Source organism: Hyperolius riggenbachi, chromosome 3, assembly GCF_040937935.1.
Source record: "Hyperolius riggenbachi isolate aHypRig1 chromosome 3, aHypRig1.pri, whole genome shotgun sequence".
Classification (NCBI taxonomy): Eukaryota; Metazoa; Chordata; class Amphibia; order Anura; family Hyperoliidae; genus Hyperolius; species Hyperolius riggenbachi.
The window spans coordinates 457,648,867-457,663,902 of NC_090648.1; positions in this window are offsets into that span (position 1 = coordinate 457,648,867).

Below are 15,036 nucleotides of genomic sequence, written 5' to 3' on the forward strand. Positions count from 1 at the left end.
TATATTAAATGTAGTGGGTGAGATCGCTCAACCTCTATTACCCAAGGCAAGGTGCTGGAAACCAGTGCGGCAGATCAGGATACAGGAGGAACAGAATCCGCACACCCGCAGGTAGAGTCCAAGGGTTTTTATTCAATGCAATTCACAATGTTGCGAGGCACTACAGGGAGAGGCATGGTTGCAATATGGAGGGTTTCTCATTTCAGGGAATTGAGAGGGTTACTGCCCCTTTTAGACGTTGTGATCTCTATATGAAATTACGTACACGGGAGGCATTTTGGATCCTACAGATGGGCACTAGGGAACCTAATGGCCTCAATGCTAGGTGGGATATTAATTTTATATACTGATATCGCTTTAATCTTGACTTTTTGCATTTTTGTATTTTTGTACATCTGTAGTTTTATATTACTGTATTGTATTTTTCTATTATGTACTTTGTTTTTTAATTAGTGTATTTGATATACATTGGAATATCGGGACGGTGGATTTCCCATATATATATACCCCATTTATACTCCTGTGCAGGTTTTTACTCCTGCAGCTTTAAGTCCTCTTGGCCTCTTGTGTATACACACCCTGGGGCGGAGCCGGGCTAGTATATATGGTCCACCTTGATCTCAGTATGTTTAGGCTATGAGTAAGGATATGATCCGAAACATGTCAGCCATTTTACTGCCTTTGTGAATTGCATTGAATAAAAACCCTTGGACTCTACCTGCGGGTGTGCGGATTCTGTTCCTCCTGTATCCTGAACTTTTATATTACTTGGTGTATCTTGTGTTTGAGGTAAGTTTTCTTATCTTTGAAAATCTTTTTACCAATTTATATATTTTTGGGGGCATGTCCTCCCATTGATTAGTTCCTCAACTCCTACAGAGGTTGTTTTATGTGGGGTGTTTTGTTTTTTTTCAATTTCCCTAAATACCAGTAAGTGGATTTTGGAGAGCTAATGCATCTATCCAGGAGTAGGTGTGCCAGTCAATTGGCCAATTACTACTAAAGACAAGAGCTTTACTGTTGGAAACCAGGGAAAGTGAGTCCCCCCTTTTGTGAGCTTGTATATTACCTCCTATCATCAGATATACTACACTATATGGCAGGGGTCCCCAAACGTTTTGGGTGAAGGGCCGGGTCAACATACTTCAGACTGCTGGGGGGCCCGGAGTATACATACAATGATGTAGAAATCTTTGCGGGCCAGACAGTAAAGCATACCCAGGTGACAACCTGCAGTCCAATTGGACAACAGTGTCACCTGATGTGGCATTTGATTGGAAACCAGATAATTACTGCTTTCTGGCTTCATTCTATATGCAGACCACCAATATTTAAAGATGTAGTTGACTGCATCTTTAATACATTTTGTGTGTGGGGGGCCGGAAAAAAAGCCTCAGGGGGCCACATTCGGCCCGCGGGCCTTAGTTTGAGGACTACTGCTATATGGGGATCCTGGCCTTTTTCTGTCTTTTTTTTTCCCCTCTGGAAGACCTGCAGGTCATTCCAGATATCTTTATGATTGGCAAAGTTTGGGTAGTCAGACTGTATAAAAAAATTGGTAAGCTATTTGCCAGAATGGCCATAGACTGTGCTAGTGACATTAGTGGCATCACCCTGCAATTGATGAATCATTGGTACCTAAATGTACTTTTATCTGAGGAATAAAAACACAGACAAGGGTAAAGTTTAATACATTTATTATAGAGAAAGAAATACAGATACATAGCTAGAAAACAAAATAATTAAATAAATAAAATGTACAAAACTGTACTGTACCCTCCCATATCGCAGTTGATCCAGAGGCAGGTGAAAAACCCTTACAGGGGCCAATTAGCCTTAAAAGGGAAAAAATTCCTTCCCGACTCCAAATATGGCAGTCAGATAAAATCCCTGGGTCAACACCATTAGCCAGAGGTACCTGCCACCCTGTATAGGTAGCCAGATGCAGCCCCTCCCCTCCCCGTATAGGTAGCCAGAGAGCCCCCCACCATTTAGTTAGTTAGAGAGTGATGGAGTAGAACATGCAGCGTGCACAGCGGGGATCCGCACACACTGCATCTCCTACCTGCTTCTAGGCATCCTGTCTCACTAGTAATAGCGCCACCTAGAGGCAATGTCCTACCCATAGGGAGCCAGAGAGCACCCCTGTAGAGAGCCAGAGTGCCAACCTGCAGGTAGCCATAGTGTCCCCCCATTTAGGTAGCCAGTGGGTGATGGGGGAACTCATGCAACGTGCACAGCGGGGATCCGCACACGCCGCATCTCCTACCTGCTTCTAGGCATCCTGTCTCACTAGTAGTAGTGTTGGGCGAATACCTGGATGTTCGGGTTCGCGAACGTTCGCCGAACATGGCCGCGATGTTCGGGTGTTCGCGCCGAACTCCGAACATAATGGAAGTCAATGGGGACCCGAACTTTCGTGCTTTGTAAAGCCTCCTTACATGCTACATACCCCAAATTTACAGGGTATGTGCACCTTGGGAGTGGGTACAAGAGGAAATTTTTTTTTAGCAAAAAGAGCGTATAGTTTTTGAGAAAATCGATTTTAAAGTTTCAAAGGGAAAACTGTCTTTTAAATGCGGGAAATGTCTGTTTTCTTTGCACAGGTAGCATGCATTTTGCCGCCATGCAGTCATAAATGTAATGAAGATAAGAGGTTCCATAAACAGGGACCGGCAACGCTAACCCAGCAGCAGCACACGTGATGGAACAGGAGGAGGCGCAGGAGGAGAAGGCCACGCTTTCAGACACAACAACCCAGGCCACAGAGTGGCAGTAAACACAATGCTATATAGTGTGGGTGAGCGGTGTACTACTATTCCCAGCAGCGACACAGAGCACAATGCTATACAGGGTGAGCGGTGTACTACTGTTCCCAGCAGAGAGACACAGAGTGGCAGTAAACACAATGCTATATAGTGTGGGTGAGCGGTGTACTACTATTCCCAGCAGCGACACAGAGCACAATGCTATACAGGGTGAGCGGTGTACTACTGTTCCCAGCAGACACACAGAGTGGCAGTAAACACAATGCTATATAGTGTGGGTGAGCGGTGTACTACTATTCCCAGCAGCGACACAGAGCACAATGCTATACAGGGTGAGCGGTGTACTACTGTTCCCAGCAGAGAGACACAGAGTGGCAGTAGACACAATGCTATATAGTGTGGGTGAGCGGTGTACTACTATTCCCAGCAGCGACACAGAGCACAATGCTATACAGGGTGAGCGGTGTACTACTGTTCCCAGCAGAGAGACACAGAGTGGCAGTAAACACAATGCTATATAGTGTGGGTGAGCGGTGTACTACTATTCCCAGCAGCGACACAGAGCACAATGCTATACAGGGTGAGCGGTGTACTACTGTTCCCAGCAGACACACAGAGTGGCAGTAAACACAATGCTATATAGTGTGGGTGAGCGGTGTACTACTATTCCCAGCAGCGACACAGAGCACAATGCTATACAGGGTGAGCGGTGTACTACTGTTCCCAGCAGAGAGACACAGAGTGGCAGTAAACACAATGCTATATAGTGTGGGTGAGCGGTGTACTACTATTCCCAGCAGCGACACAGAGCACAATGCTATACAGGGTGAGCGGTGTACTACTGTTCCCAGCAGACACACAGAGTGGCAGTAAACACAATGCTATATAGTGTGGGTGAGCGGTGTACTACTATTCCCAGCAGCGACACAGAGCACAATGCTATACAGGGTGAGCGGTGTACTACTGTTCCCAGCAGAGAGACACAGAGTGGCAGTAGACACAATGCTATATAGTGTGGGTGAGCGGTGTACTACTATTCCCAGCAGCGACACAGAGCACAATGCTATACAGGGTGAGCGGTGTACTACTGTTCCCAGCAGAGAGACACAGAGTGGCAGTAAACACAATGCTATATAGTGTGGGTGAGCGGTGTACTACTATTCCCAGCAGCGACACAGAGCACAATGCTATACAGGGTGAGCGGTGTACTACTGTTCCCAGCAGACACACAGAGTGGCAGTAAACACAATGCTATATAGTGTGGGTGAGCGGTGTACTACTATTCCCAGCAGCGACACAGAGCACAATGCTATACAGGGTGAGCGGTGTACTACTGTTCCCAGCAGAGAGACACAGAGTGGCAGTAAGCACAATGCTATATAGTGTGGGTGAGCGGTGTACTACTATTCCCAGCAGCGACACAATGACCGGGGGACCCTGGCTAGCCTGGCTGGAGAGAGAACTACCCTGCCTGCCTACCCAAAGCTAAACCCACAGACAAATGGCGGAGAAATGACGTGGATCGGGTATTTATTTACCCGAACCACGTGACCCGTTCGGCCAATCAGAGCGCGTTCGGGTCCGAACCACGTGACCCGTTCGGCCAATCACAGCGCTAGCCGAACGTTCGGGTAACGTTCGGCCATGCCCTCTTAGTTCGGCCATATGGCCGAACAGTTTGGCCGAACACCATCAGGTGTTCGGCCGAACTCGAACATCACCCGAACAGGGTGATGTTCTGCAGAACCCGAACAGTGGCGAACACTGTTCGCCCAACACTAACTAGTAGTAGCGCCAACTAGAGGCAATGTCCCACCCGTGGGGAGCCAGATAGTACCCCTGCAGAGAGCCATAGTGTCCCACCATTTAGGTAGCCAGAGAGTGATGGAGGAGTGCATGCAGCATGCACAGCGGGGACCGGCACACGCCGCATCTCTTACCACTCCTAGACATCCTTTCTCACTGGTAATAGTGCCCCCTAAAGGCGATGTCCCACCCGTCCCTAGAAAATGCGCACCCAGTACTCCATAGCCCTCCCAGTATGCCCCCAATATAGGTAGCAAATACCCCCACACCCCTGTAAGGGCCCCCTGTTTTAGGTACACCCCCAGTTTAGGTAGCAGATGGAACCAGCCCCTATAGGTAATCAGGGCCGGATTTAAATACTTAACAGGCCAGATATGGCCCACCGGTCAGTTTCCCCATGATTGCCCTGATCCCTGTATCCCCAGCTTATAAGACAGAAAGAGAGAAAGAAAACGATATACTATAAATTATATAAAAACTACAAACTATATAGAAGAAGACCTGATGAAGTCCTGTCATCCAGCGGCGCCTCAGATGTCCTCCATGGCGGGATAGGGTGCGTCGATGCTGCGTCGGCAGAGTGGACATGTTTGGCTCTCCCTCAGCCAATGGTTAATGCAGGCCCGGTGGAAGAGGTGGCTGCAGGGAAGTCGTCTGCAGAAATAGAAGAAATTTACATTAATAACCAGACTGACAGAGGCTATACGTAACCATGAACACATCAAAACCAATAGAAATGTATAACAGAAATGAGCAGCACATTACTTACCCCACACTCTCTTCCTCCTCAATATCCGAGAGACAGAGGGTGCACGTCTCTACATCTTCCAGCTTCCAGCTTCCTCTGTGTATAGAGAAAATGCTTATTAGCACAATAAAGGCTGAATATACATATATTACTTCCTGCTAATGTCAGCTACATTTTATCTATTAGTGCTGGAAAGTGTTTGAGTTAGAGACATGACTATATATACTTTGTAAAGCGATGTGGAAGATGTCGGCAATATATACTGTAAATAAGAATAATAAGGGATTATTATAATTATTTATACAGTGCCGATATCTTCCGCAGTTCATACAGTGTATATATAAGTCACTTTCCCGCAGAGGAGCTCACAATCTAATCCCTACTATAGTCATTTGTCCACTGCGGTCTAGGGCCAATTTTAGGGGGAAGCCAATTAAATTATATGTGCAGATAGGGCCCTGGTTGGTATATGAACCATGGACTCAGCATTGCAAGGAGAGAGTGCTGTCCACAACGCCACCATGCTGCCCTCATAACATGGTGCTCAGCATGAGCATTAAAGAGAACCTGTACTGAAAATAAACATACACATGCTTGCCTCCTGTGTAGTCTGCTCATCAATCTTTCTCCTCTCCTGCATCCTGTTTGTCCACCATGTTCGATGGAATTCTCTGTCCTCCATTTTGAAAATGGACATTACCCCATAACAGCTTTCTGGCCAGCATACTGTTAAACTGTTATATTGCCCACTTGAGCCATAGGGAAACATGGACATTACCTTGCACATTCAGTTCTAACTGACAGCAGCTGATATGTAACTGACAGCAACTGTTATTTTTCAGATGGAAGGGATCACTGTAAGAAGAAAATGGTGAGCTTCTGAGAGGAACTGATGGCGAGGTAAGTATGTAATATTCATTTGCAGCTACATCATGTGTTTATTTTAAATAATTTTACTCTGTTCAGGTTCCCTTTAAGCCCACCTCTCCTGATCTTGTGCAGAACTCAGTGGCAGGGCTTTTGTTTATATGGAGATGGAGAGGTTTCTTTATAAGCAGATGTACAATAAATCATGTTAAAATGCTTGTTCACACCTAACACTAACCTCCCCTCTCTCCACACCTAACACTATCCTCCCCTCTTCTCCACACCTTTACTAACCTCCCCCCTCTCCACACCTAACACTAATCTCTCCCCTCTTCACATGTTACACTAATCCCCCCCTCTCTGCCCACCTAACACTACCCTCCCCCCACATACACCTAACACTATCCTCCCCTTTCTCTCTACACCTAACACTACCCTCCCCCCCCCCCACATACACCTAACACTATCCTCCCCTCTCTCTCTCTACACCTAACACTAACCTCTCCCCCCTCCACACCTAACAGGAACCTCCCCCTATATACACCTTACACTAACCTCCCCCTGTTCACACCTAACGCTAACCTCCCCCTCTCCACACCTAACACTACCACCCCTCCCTTTCCACACCTAACACTGACCTCCTCCCTCTCCACACATTCACTAGTCTCCTCCCTCTTTACACTTAACACTATCCTCCTCTCTCTCCACACCTAACACTATCCTCCCCTCTCTCCACACCTAACACTATCCTCCTCTCTCTCCACACCTAACACTAACCTCCTCCCTATATACACCTAACACTAGCCTTCCCCCTACATACACCTAACGCTATCCTCCCTCATCTCCACATCTAACACTAACCTCTCCCTGCTCCACACCTAACACTAATCTCCCCCCTCTCCACACCTAACACTATCCTCATCTCTCTCTCCACACCTAACACCATACTCCCCATTCTCCACACTAGACACTAATCTCCCCCTTCTCCACCCATAACACTAATATCCCCCAACATACACCTAACACTAACCCCCCCCCCCTCCACTCCTAACACTATTCTTTTAGGACGATATCGGCTCACCTTCCTTTGATCATTGTAGCACCCAGTCCTCTTCTGTAGGGTCATCTCTCCAGGGGTGCTAGGCCACAGCTCCAGTGGCTCCACCTGTGGCTGCTCCTCATCCTCCAGCTGTTCCTCCTCCTCCGGCTGCTCCTCCTCCAACTCCCCCTCTTCTTGCTCCTCCTCCTCTTACTGCTCCTCTTCATCTAGCTTTTCCTCCTCCTCTTTCTGTTCCTCCTTCTCCAGCTGCTCCTCTTCTTCCAGCTGCTGCTCCTCCTCCGGCTGTTCTTCCTCCAGCTGCTGATGAAAAACCGACAGGAAACATTCCTGTAACATATAGAAGTAGAAAAGAGTAAGCATTCGGAGTTCTTACTTTTGGCTAATGGGACACAGTACTAAGGGGCTTTTCTTGGACCCCTTCAGCAGCCCACTTGAAACTGAAGCAAAACATCTTCATGTGACAACGTTACCCATCACTGGAGCTCTTTCCATTGAAAATATGGAAATAAAATCTCTTACCAGAAGGAGCCTTCTGAACATCAGCTCCAGATCATCTGGCAGCTGATTATACCCACGTGGCCTAGACCCATGGGATGTTTCTCTCAGTTCGGCAGGGGGCGCTGCAGGGGCTCCAAAGGATAACAGCAATTCCAATGGAGAGGCGGATTCTACAATGAAAAGGAACATTTATTATTTAATGTGAAACTTTTCCAAAACCTTTTGAGATTTAAAGAGTTTATATTCATGTTAGGGAGCTTTACTTTCTCTTCCTGCCCCAAAAGCATGATGGGAAGGGAGAGGAAATCTGCCCAGGGTACACTATTTGTCTTTACAGAGTGGGGTAATAGACAAAGTATATCTTACTATAGGTACTTGTTAAGCCCTCTTGGGGGTGTAAGCAATAAACTGCGTTAAGCAAAATTACATGTGTAAAGTTTTATGCATGATGAGCAGAGCGTAATGCATTGCATGTAATGTATTGCATTCTGCGCTACTGATCGAGCGGAAAGACTTAACGCACATAATTCTGCTTAACACAGTTTCTTGCATACACCCCAAGAGGTCTTAAAAAGCATCTACAGTAAAGTAGTAGTATAGTTCAAAAATTAGAAAAAAGGTATAGGGAGCACAGAGCTGGTGTAATAATATATATTAATTTATTGCAACTTTAAATAGCCTATAGACATACAATAGGCTAGTAGTAGTATAGTTCATTTACTCCTCATTGTCCCCAACAAAGGATTGACATTATTCTTAAACCCCGCCACGCCTACCCGCAAAATTGCAGTGGTAGTTTTTGCCTGAAGCCTCGGCGAAGAAGACCGGAGAGTGGCCACTCCCACCTGTGTGGCCTTGGCCCGCCCCCAGCTCGGCGACAGCTAATCAGGCTGAGCTGACACAGTGGTTTTGTGAAAGGAAGGGCAGGGTTTAAGAATAATGCCCATTTTCCATCCAATGGGTTAGTTATTAGGGAAGTAAATTAACTATAAGTTATACCATACTTTAGATACTATAAAAAAGAGAACCTGGGCCCAAATAAATTTCACATAAAATTCACAAAGCAAATACTTACCTAAAGAGAGGGAAGCCTCTGGATCCTTCCATGCTGTCCTCCGAACCTTCGCCACTACCCGGGACCCTCCGTAACCCCGTGGCTGCTCTCCTCTCCTGGCACGAGTGAAGCCAGGCGGCACCCACACAAGCACGGCCGCGTCTGCAGTTTTTCCAATTGTACGATTTCCATTTTCTGATTTCCAACTTTTCGATTTCCGAGGAGTATTTTATTAGTCATTTAGTCCAATGCTTCTGAGTTCTGTGATTGGACTAAAATCACTGAGTTGTTGTAAGTCATATTTCGATGGAATTCAGAAACACAGATTTACGATCGGAAATGCGGAAATGTAAATTCCGCGGAATCAGTATGAGCATCCCTAATTGCATATACAGTGACTTACCCAGTCGAACATTTACAGTGATCTAGGAAAGTGAACGGATGACTGCCAAGGTGAAGTTACGTCCTGTCCAAAAGGTCGTCACGCCCGCACTGACATCGGGTCCAGGATCCTCTTCAGAGCCACCCTGGGAATGAAAAGCAGGCTCTGGATCCCCTTCAGATGGATACATAATGTTAAAACTAAAGGGGATGTTGCTGGAGTCCGAGACGCTGGTAGATTGCTCATCACTCTCCTCAGTGTCAATGAGTGATGCCTGGCCATCCTCCTCGGCTGCTCCGGAGGTGGCGGAGGTTAGAATGTCCTCAACTTGGTCTTCCACTGGAAAGGGGCAAGAGAATATATGGTCAGAAGTCATTATGTTATCGGTCTTCTATCTGGTCAGAATGCTTTACTGGTAAAACAGTCATGACCTCCATTATCTTACAGGGATATTACTGGAAACAATGAGGAAAAAATAATGGTCTTTCAAGTGCTGCATGTTTATAAACTGCTTCTGCATAAAGGAATTTAGAAATTGAATTTCTCCTACTTTATTGCCTTCCATTCAATCTGAATGATCCGATCAAAAATACGATATGTTATTAAAACCTTGCCTTAATGCTGATATTAATTATATATCTTTATTATTATTTTATATTCTTTTCACCCTAAATGGTTTAATGAGATTAACACATTTGTCATTAAATCCAGTACAATAAAAAAATCAACATATCTTGTCACTTAGTTGGATCTGGTGTGTCACAGAAAGGAGCAGCATATGGTTATATGGTGGGACTCCTGGTAGGAGCCATCACTTTCGGACCACTAGGAGATAGGTAAGAAAAGTTGCTAAAATCACCGCATCTGGGAATGTTATGTTATTGATCATTTTTGGAATGATGTCCTAATATTTGCAAATATCACTCAAAAGAGAAAAAAAGCAAGCGTGTGGCACTTTCCACATACATGAAGGTATTCCTCAGTGTTAACTACACAGGCAAATGGCTACATGCCCCACTACATGCACTTCGTAACTATATGTCACTGGACGTGTGCTCCGCATGGAATAAAGAAGAAAGAACCTATTCACAAGTATGCAAAAAATCACAGGAGCGTGCTCTGAATTTATTTCCACAATAGTGACAGTGAAATAGTACAACAGACTTCTTCATTTTTCAAAGTATACTGCATATAAACATTCGTGCATGGTTGGATCTTACATGTCCTTTGGTTAGTGGGTCATCGTAGTGGAGGTGGGTAGTGGGCATAAGGGTGGCAAGTGACGGCCGTTTCGCGTCTCCTGACGCTTGGTCACGCTGTGTACCACTGTGAATGGAGGCCGTGAGCTTCCGGGTTTAAGACGGAGCTCCAGGCTCCGCTTCTTCCGGCCGCACCACTTCCTCCATACTCGAGCTGGTTGTCTAGGCAGCGGGGACGCTAATCCGAGGGCTGGAAGGCGGAGAATCAAGTTCCGCCTCCATCACGCTGACCAATCGGTGGGGATATCCACCATAGTAGCACATATTGTAAACACAATATTAAATATAAGACGGCACAATCATCCAAGTGCACAGTGCAGCCCTAGACGGGGCACCTGTACAGTGGGCATATTATTACAGCCCGCACCGCGTTAATGCCACAAAAAGGTCGTCATATCCCTCTAAGATATAAGCGTCTCCGCAGTCATGACAACCGTGAGAAAAGTGTTATGTGACAAAAAGTGGGCCTTAAAAACACCTGGGGGTATTAAATACGGGTTACACTGGAGTATTTCATTTGTTACAAACAGGTTGGGCATCTATTCAAGGGTCACACAGCAAAAAAGATAAAAGATCACATAAATCCTACACTGCCAATCTTAATGCTCTCGGGACCATAACTAGACCATACCTACTGGTCATATATTTTATCACTCCATGGTCCTCAAGACAAATCCTATACGACAGTGTATATCTCATATATTCATAAAGATCACAGATAGTACCCGTCCTTGTTATAGATATACAAATACTGATTAATACATAATATCAGCTGGTCTTTATCATAGCTAATAATTTAAGGGTCCAGCATGCAAGAAAGTTTTTCATTCAGGCCTGAAGGGCCCATTGCTTCAGTTCTCAAAATTAGCTTTGTCTCTCTCCTCAACAACAACCTCTCCCTATCCCCGCCCCTTGAAGGGATCTCTTGTTTTTCCAGGGCTATGAATCGCAGGTTAAATCTTTCAGTAGAATGCTCATTTCTCATGTGCTCAATAAGTCGGGTACAGCCCCTTCCCGATTTTATAGAACTCACGTGCTCTCCAAATCTTATTTTCATTGGTCTATTGGTCTGTCCTATATAGAACCGACCACAAGGGCATATCAAAGCGTACACAACAAAATCTGTTTGACAGGTAAAAAATCCCCTTATTTGTATCAATTCTCTAGCTATTTTTATGGTCTTTTGAATAATCAGCTTTTTACACCATTAACAATTCCCCGTGGGCAACGTAGCAGTCAACCAGTCCTTATTTTTGGGAGAGACAAACTCACTGCTAGTTAGTATATTGCCCAGGGTAGGGGCTCATCTGAAAGCTACACTGGGGATACTGTACGAGATGCACGCCAGATCAGGATCTCTTTCGATCATAGACCAGTTGGAGTGTATGGCCTTCCTGATTCGATCGGCCATTGATGAATAATCAAATGTAAATGTCGTTCTTACGACATTGGTCTCATCTTTCTCCCTCGGAGTCAATAACGACCTCCTTGCCTGTTTCCAGGCTCGATGTCTAGACCTTTTAAGTAAGTCCAGGTCATACCCTCTTCTCTGAAATCTAGCAGTGAGTTCATCAGCTTGTACAGTAAAATCTTTATCTCTGCTATTATTGCGCCTCAACCTCAAATATTGACCATAGGGAATGGCATCTATCACGTGCCTAGAATGGAAACTTTGTGCATGAAGAATAGAATTAGTAGCTGTGCTTTTTCTGAAACCCTTCGTGATCAGCTGTTTATCCTCAATCATTAGCTTGACATCCAAAAACGTCACTTCACATTCATTGATCTCGGAGGTGAACTGCATGTTCACTTCGTTAACATTTAAATATTGCATAAACTCCATAAACTCATTTTCTGTCCGCGACCACACCACCAGGACGTCGTCCACGTACCTGGATCACCGTCTGACGTGTCTCCTGAATGGATTAAGATCCGAGAGCACGGCAGACTCCTCCCACGCCCCCAAGAAGAGGTTAGTGTAGGAGCAGGCCACGGGGGTCCCCACAGCCGTCCCGGACACTTGATGGTACCAACTGCGGTCAAACAGGAAAGCGTTATGTGTCAACATAAAAATAAGGCATTCAAGAATATATTCAACAAACTTCTCATCTTTATTGGTACGCAAGAGATACTGTCTGACCGCAGCTATTCCCATGTCGTGCGGGATCCTGCTGTACAGACTGACCATGTCAATCGCGGCCAGTCTGTCACCGGGCACCCACGTGGCCTGCTCCACCATCCTTAATACCTCATGCCCCTGAGGTAGGCTGGCACCCCCTCCAACAGGGGGCGCAGGAGGTGGTCCAGGTACCTGGACAACCTCTCCGTGAGGGACCCACAGCCGGAGACTATGGGTCGCCCCAGCGGTGAGGTCAGGGACTTATGGAGTTTGGGTATATGATACCACACTGGTCGTCGTGGATAGAGTGAGAGCAGATCCGTGGCCAACTTATACGAAAGAAAACCTTGCTCTACGCCTATTCGCAAAAGAGTGCGTAGTGTATTTTGTATTTTGTATTTTGATATCGCGAGGTGGGATCAGAAGGTATGGGGTGATATATCTCTCTGTTATTGAGCTGTCTCAAAGCCTCAGTACAATACTGTGCATTGGACATAATGACAAGGTTACCCCCTTTATCCGCCTTTCTGAGTACCACCTCACGATTCTTTTTTAGCCAATTCAGAGCTCTTCTCTCCTCCACGTTAAGGTGAGATTCAACTGAATCATAAATTACAGCCTTTACATCTCTGAGTGTGCACTCCAAAAAATGCTCCAATGTGGAGCCTGGAACTGTGGGAAAGGGCTGTACCGACCTGCATGCCCTAAACGAGCCAACATCTCCTAAACTCAATACTCTAGAGTCCATATTTTCCAAATCTTCTTTTTGATCGGTTTCCATTAACAGATCTTCCAGTACCTGTAAGATCTCCTCATCAGTGGGGTTCAACTGCACCGAAGGAAAGAAACCAAGAGTGCTCGTATCATTAACCCATATCATTTGAGGGAGAGAGGGAGAAAAATCATAGTTAGATGGTAAAATCCCCTCAATAGATGTCCGCAGGGGATTAGGGATATTCCCATCCACACCTGCTACATTCTTTAGTATCATTGGGGCAATAAAGGGAGCTTGCTGTGTCGACCCACTGTACGTTTTCTTATGACTCGTAGGCTGGAGGGGTCATCTTGTTTGAATTTTTGCGCAATGACCAATTTGCGCACAGACTTAAATAAATCTATAGTGAAAGAGACAAAATCAAAATTCTGTGTAGGACAGAAATTAAGTCCTTTCTTCAGGAGTACATAACATTCCGGTGGTATATCAACCCCTGAAATGTTTACTACTTGTAAATCCTCCTTCTCTAATTCTTGGCTTTCCGTTTCTTTTTGACCGGTTTGAGGATACTCGAACTCTCCCAACTGACTGCTTTCAGTCTTCTTACTAATTCTTCTCCTTCCTCCTCTTCTGATTCGTTTCCTAAAGGGGCTGCTGCACCTGATCATTCTTCTTGCTCACTTGAACCTTTTTTCTTTTCCTTATTTTTGTTGTTATATTTCTTAGGATGTCTCTTTTTAACTGGTGCTTTGCCTGCTTTCCCTTTATTATCTTCACTATCTGACCCAGAATCTGTGGTCCAATAGCCTTTTGTTCTAGGGTTCCTCCTTAAAGGGGCTGGTGGTCCCCAACTAAAGATCTTTTTCCTGTCAAAATCTTCCTTATCTCTAGGGGCTTGGCCGCCCCTCTCCCCCCCCCCCCCCCGGAGCACCTCCATACCATGGACCATGCGGGCTGGTATAGCTCAGGGTGCTAAGCCCTAGTCGGGCGGGGCTCCGCATTCTGGCTATCCCAGCCTGCATGGGGGACAAGGGGTTACAGAGGCTTGGAAGGGGGGTACCCACGCCATTTTTTTTTCAGATTTCCCACACACAGCACATAAAAATGATAAAAAAGAAATACAATTTTTTTTTAAAGGACTTCCGAGGCCACAAATGTGAAAAAAAAGTTAAATACCTTTTCATAATCCAGATCCATTGAGGACGCCATCCGCACCCTCCCGTTCATTCCGCCATGGCTCCCGCACTAATAACAGCCCTGGTCCAGTCCCGACCCCTCTAAACGGGTCAGGTTCTCATTCCCCCTCAAAATGGCCACCACAGATTGCCGCGGCTGCGCAGTCCGCATAGACACAATTGTGGCTGCGCAGCTCTAGGACCTCCTCCCGGTGTGTCCGATATATGCACACATATTGATGACGCGGCAGGAGGAGGGCCTAGAGCTCCGCAGCCGCAATCGCGCCTATGTGGACTGCACAGCAGCAGCAATCTGTGGCAACCATATCGAGGGGGGAATGAGAACCCGACCTGTTTGGAGGGGTCGGGACCCGACCAGGGCCGGTATTACTGCGGGAGCCATGGGGGAATGAACGGGAGGGTGCGGATGGCGACCTCCATGGATCTGGATTATGAAAAGGTATTTAACTTTTTTCACATTTGTGGCCTCGGAAGTCCATTAAATATTGTTTCCTGCTATCTTTTTAACGTATCCTGCACATTTGGTGTTGCTAGGATGTAAGGGGCCTTTGCTATTAACTGCTA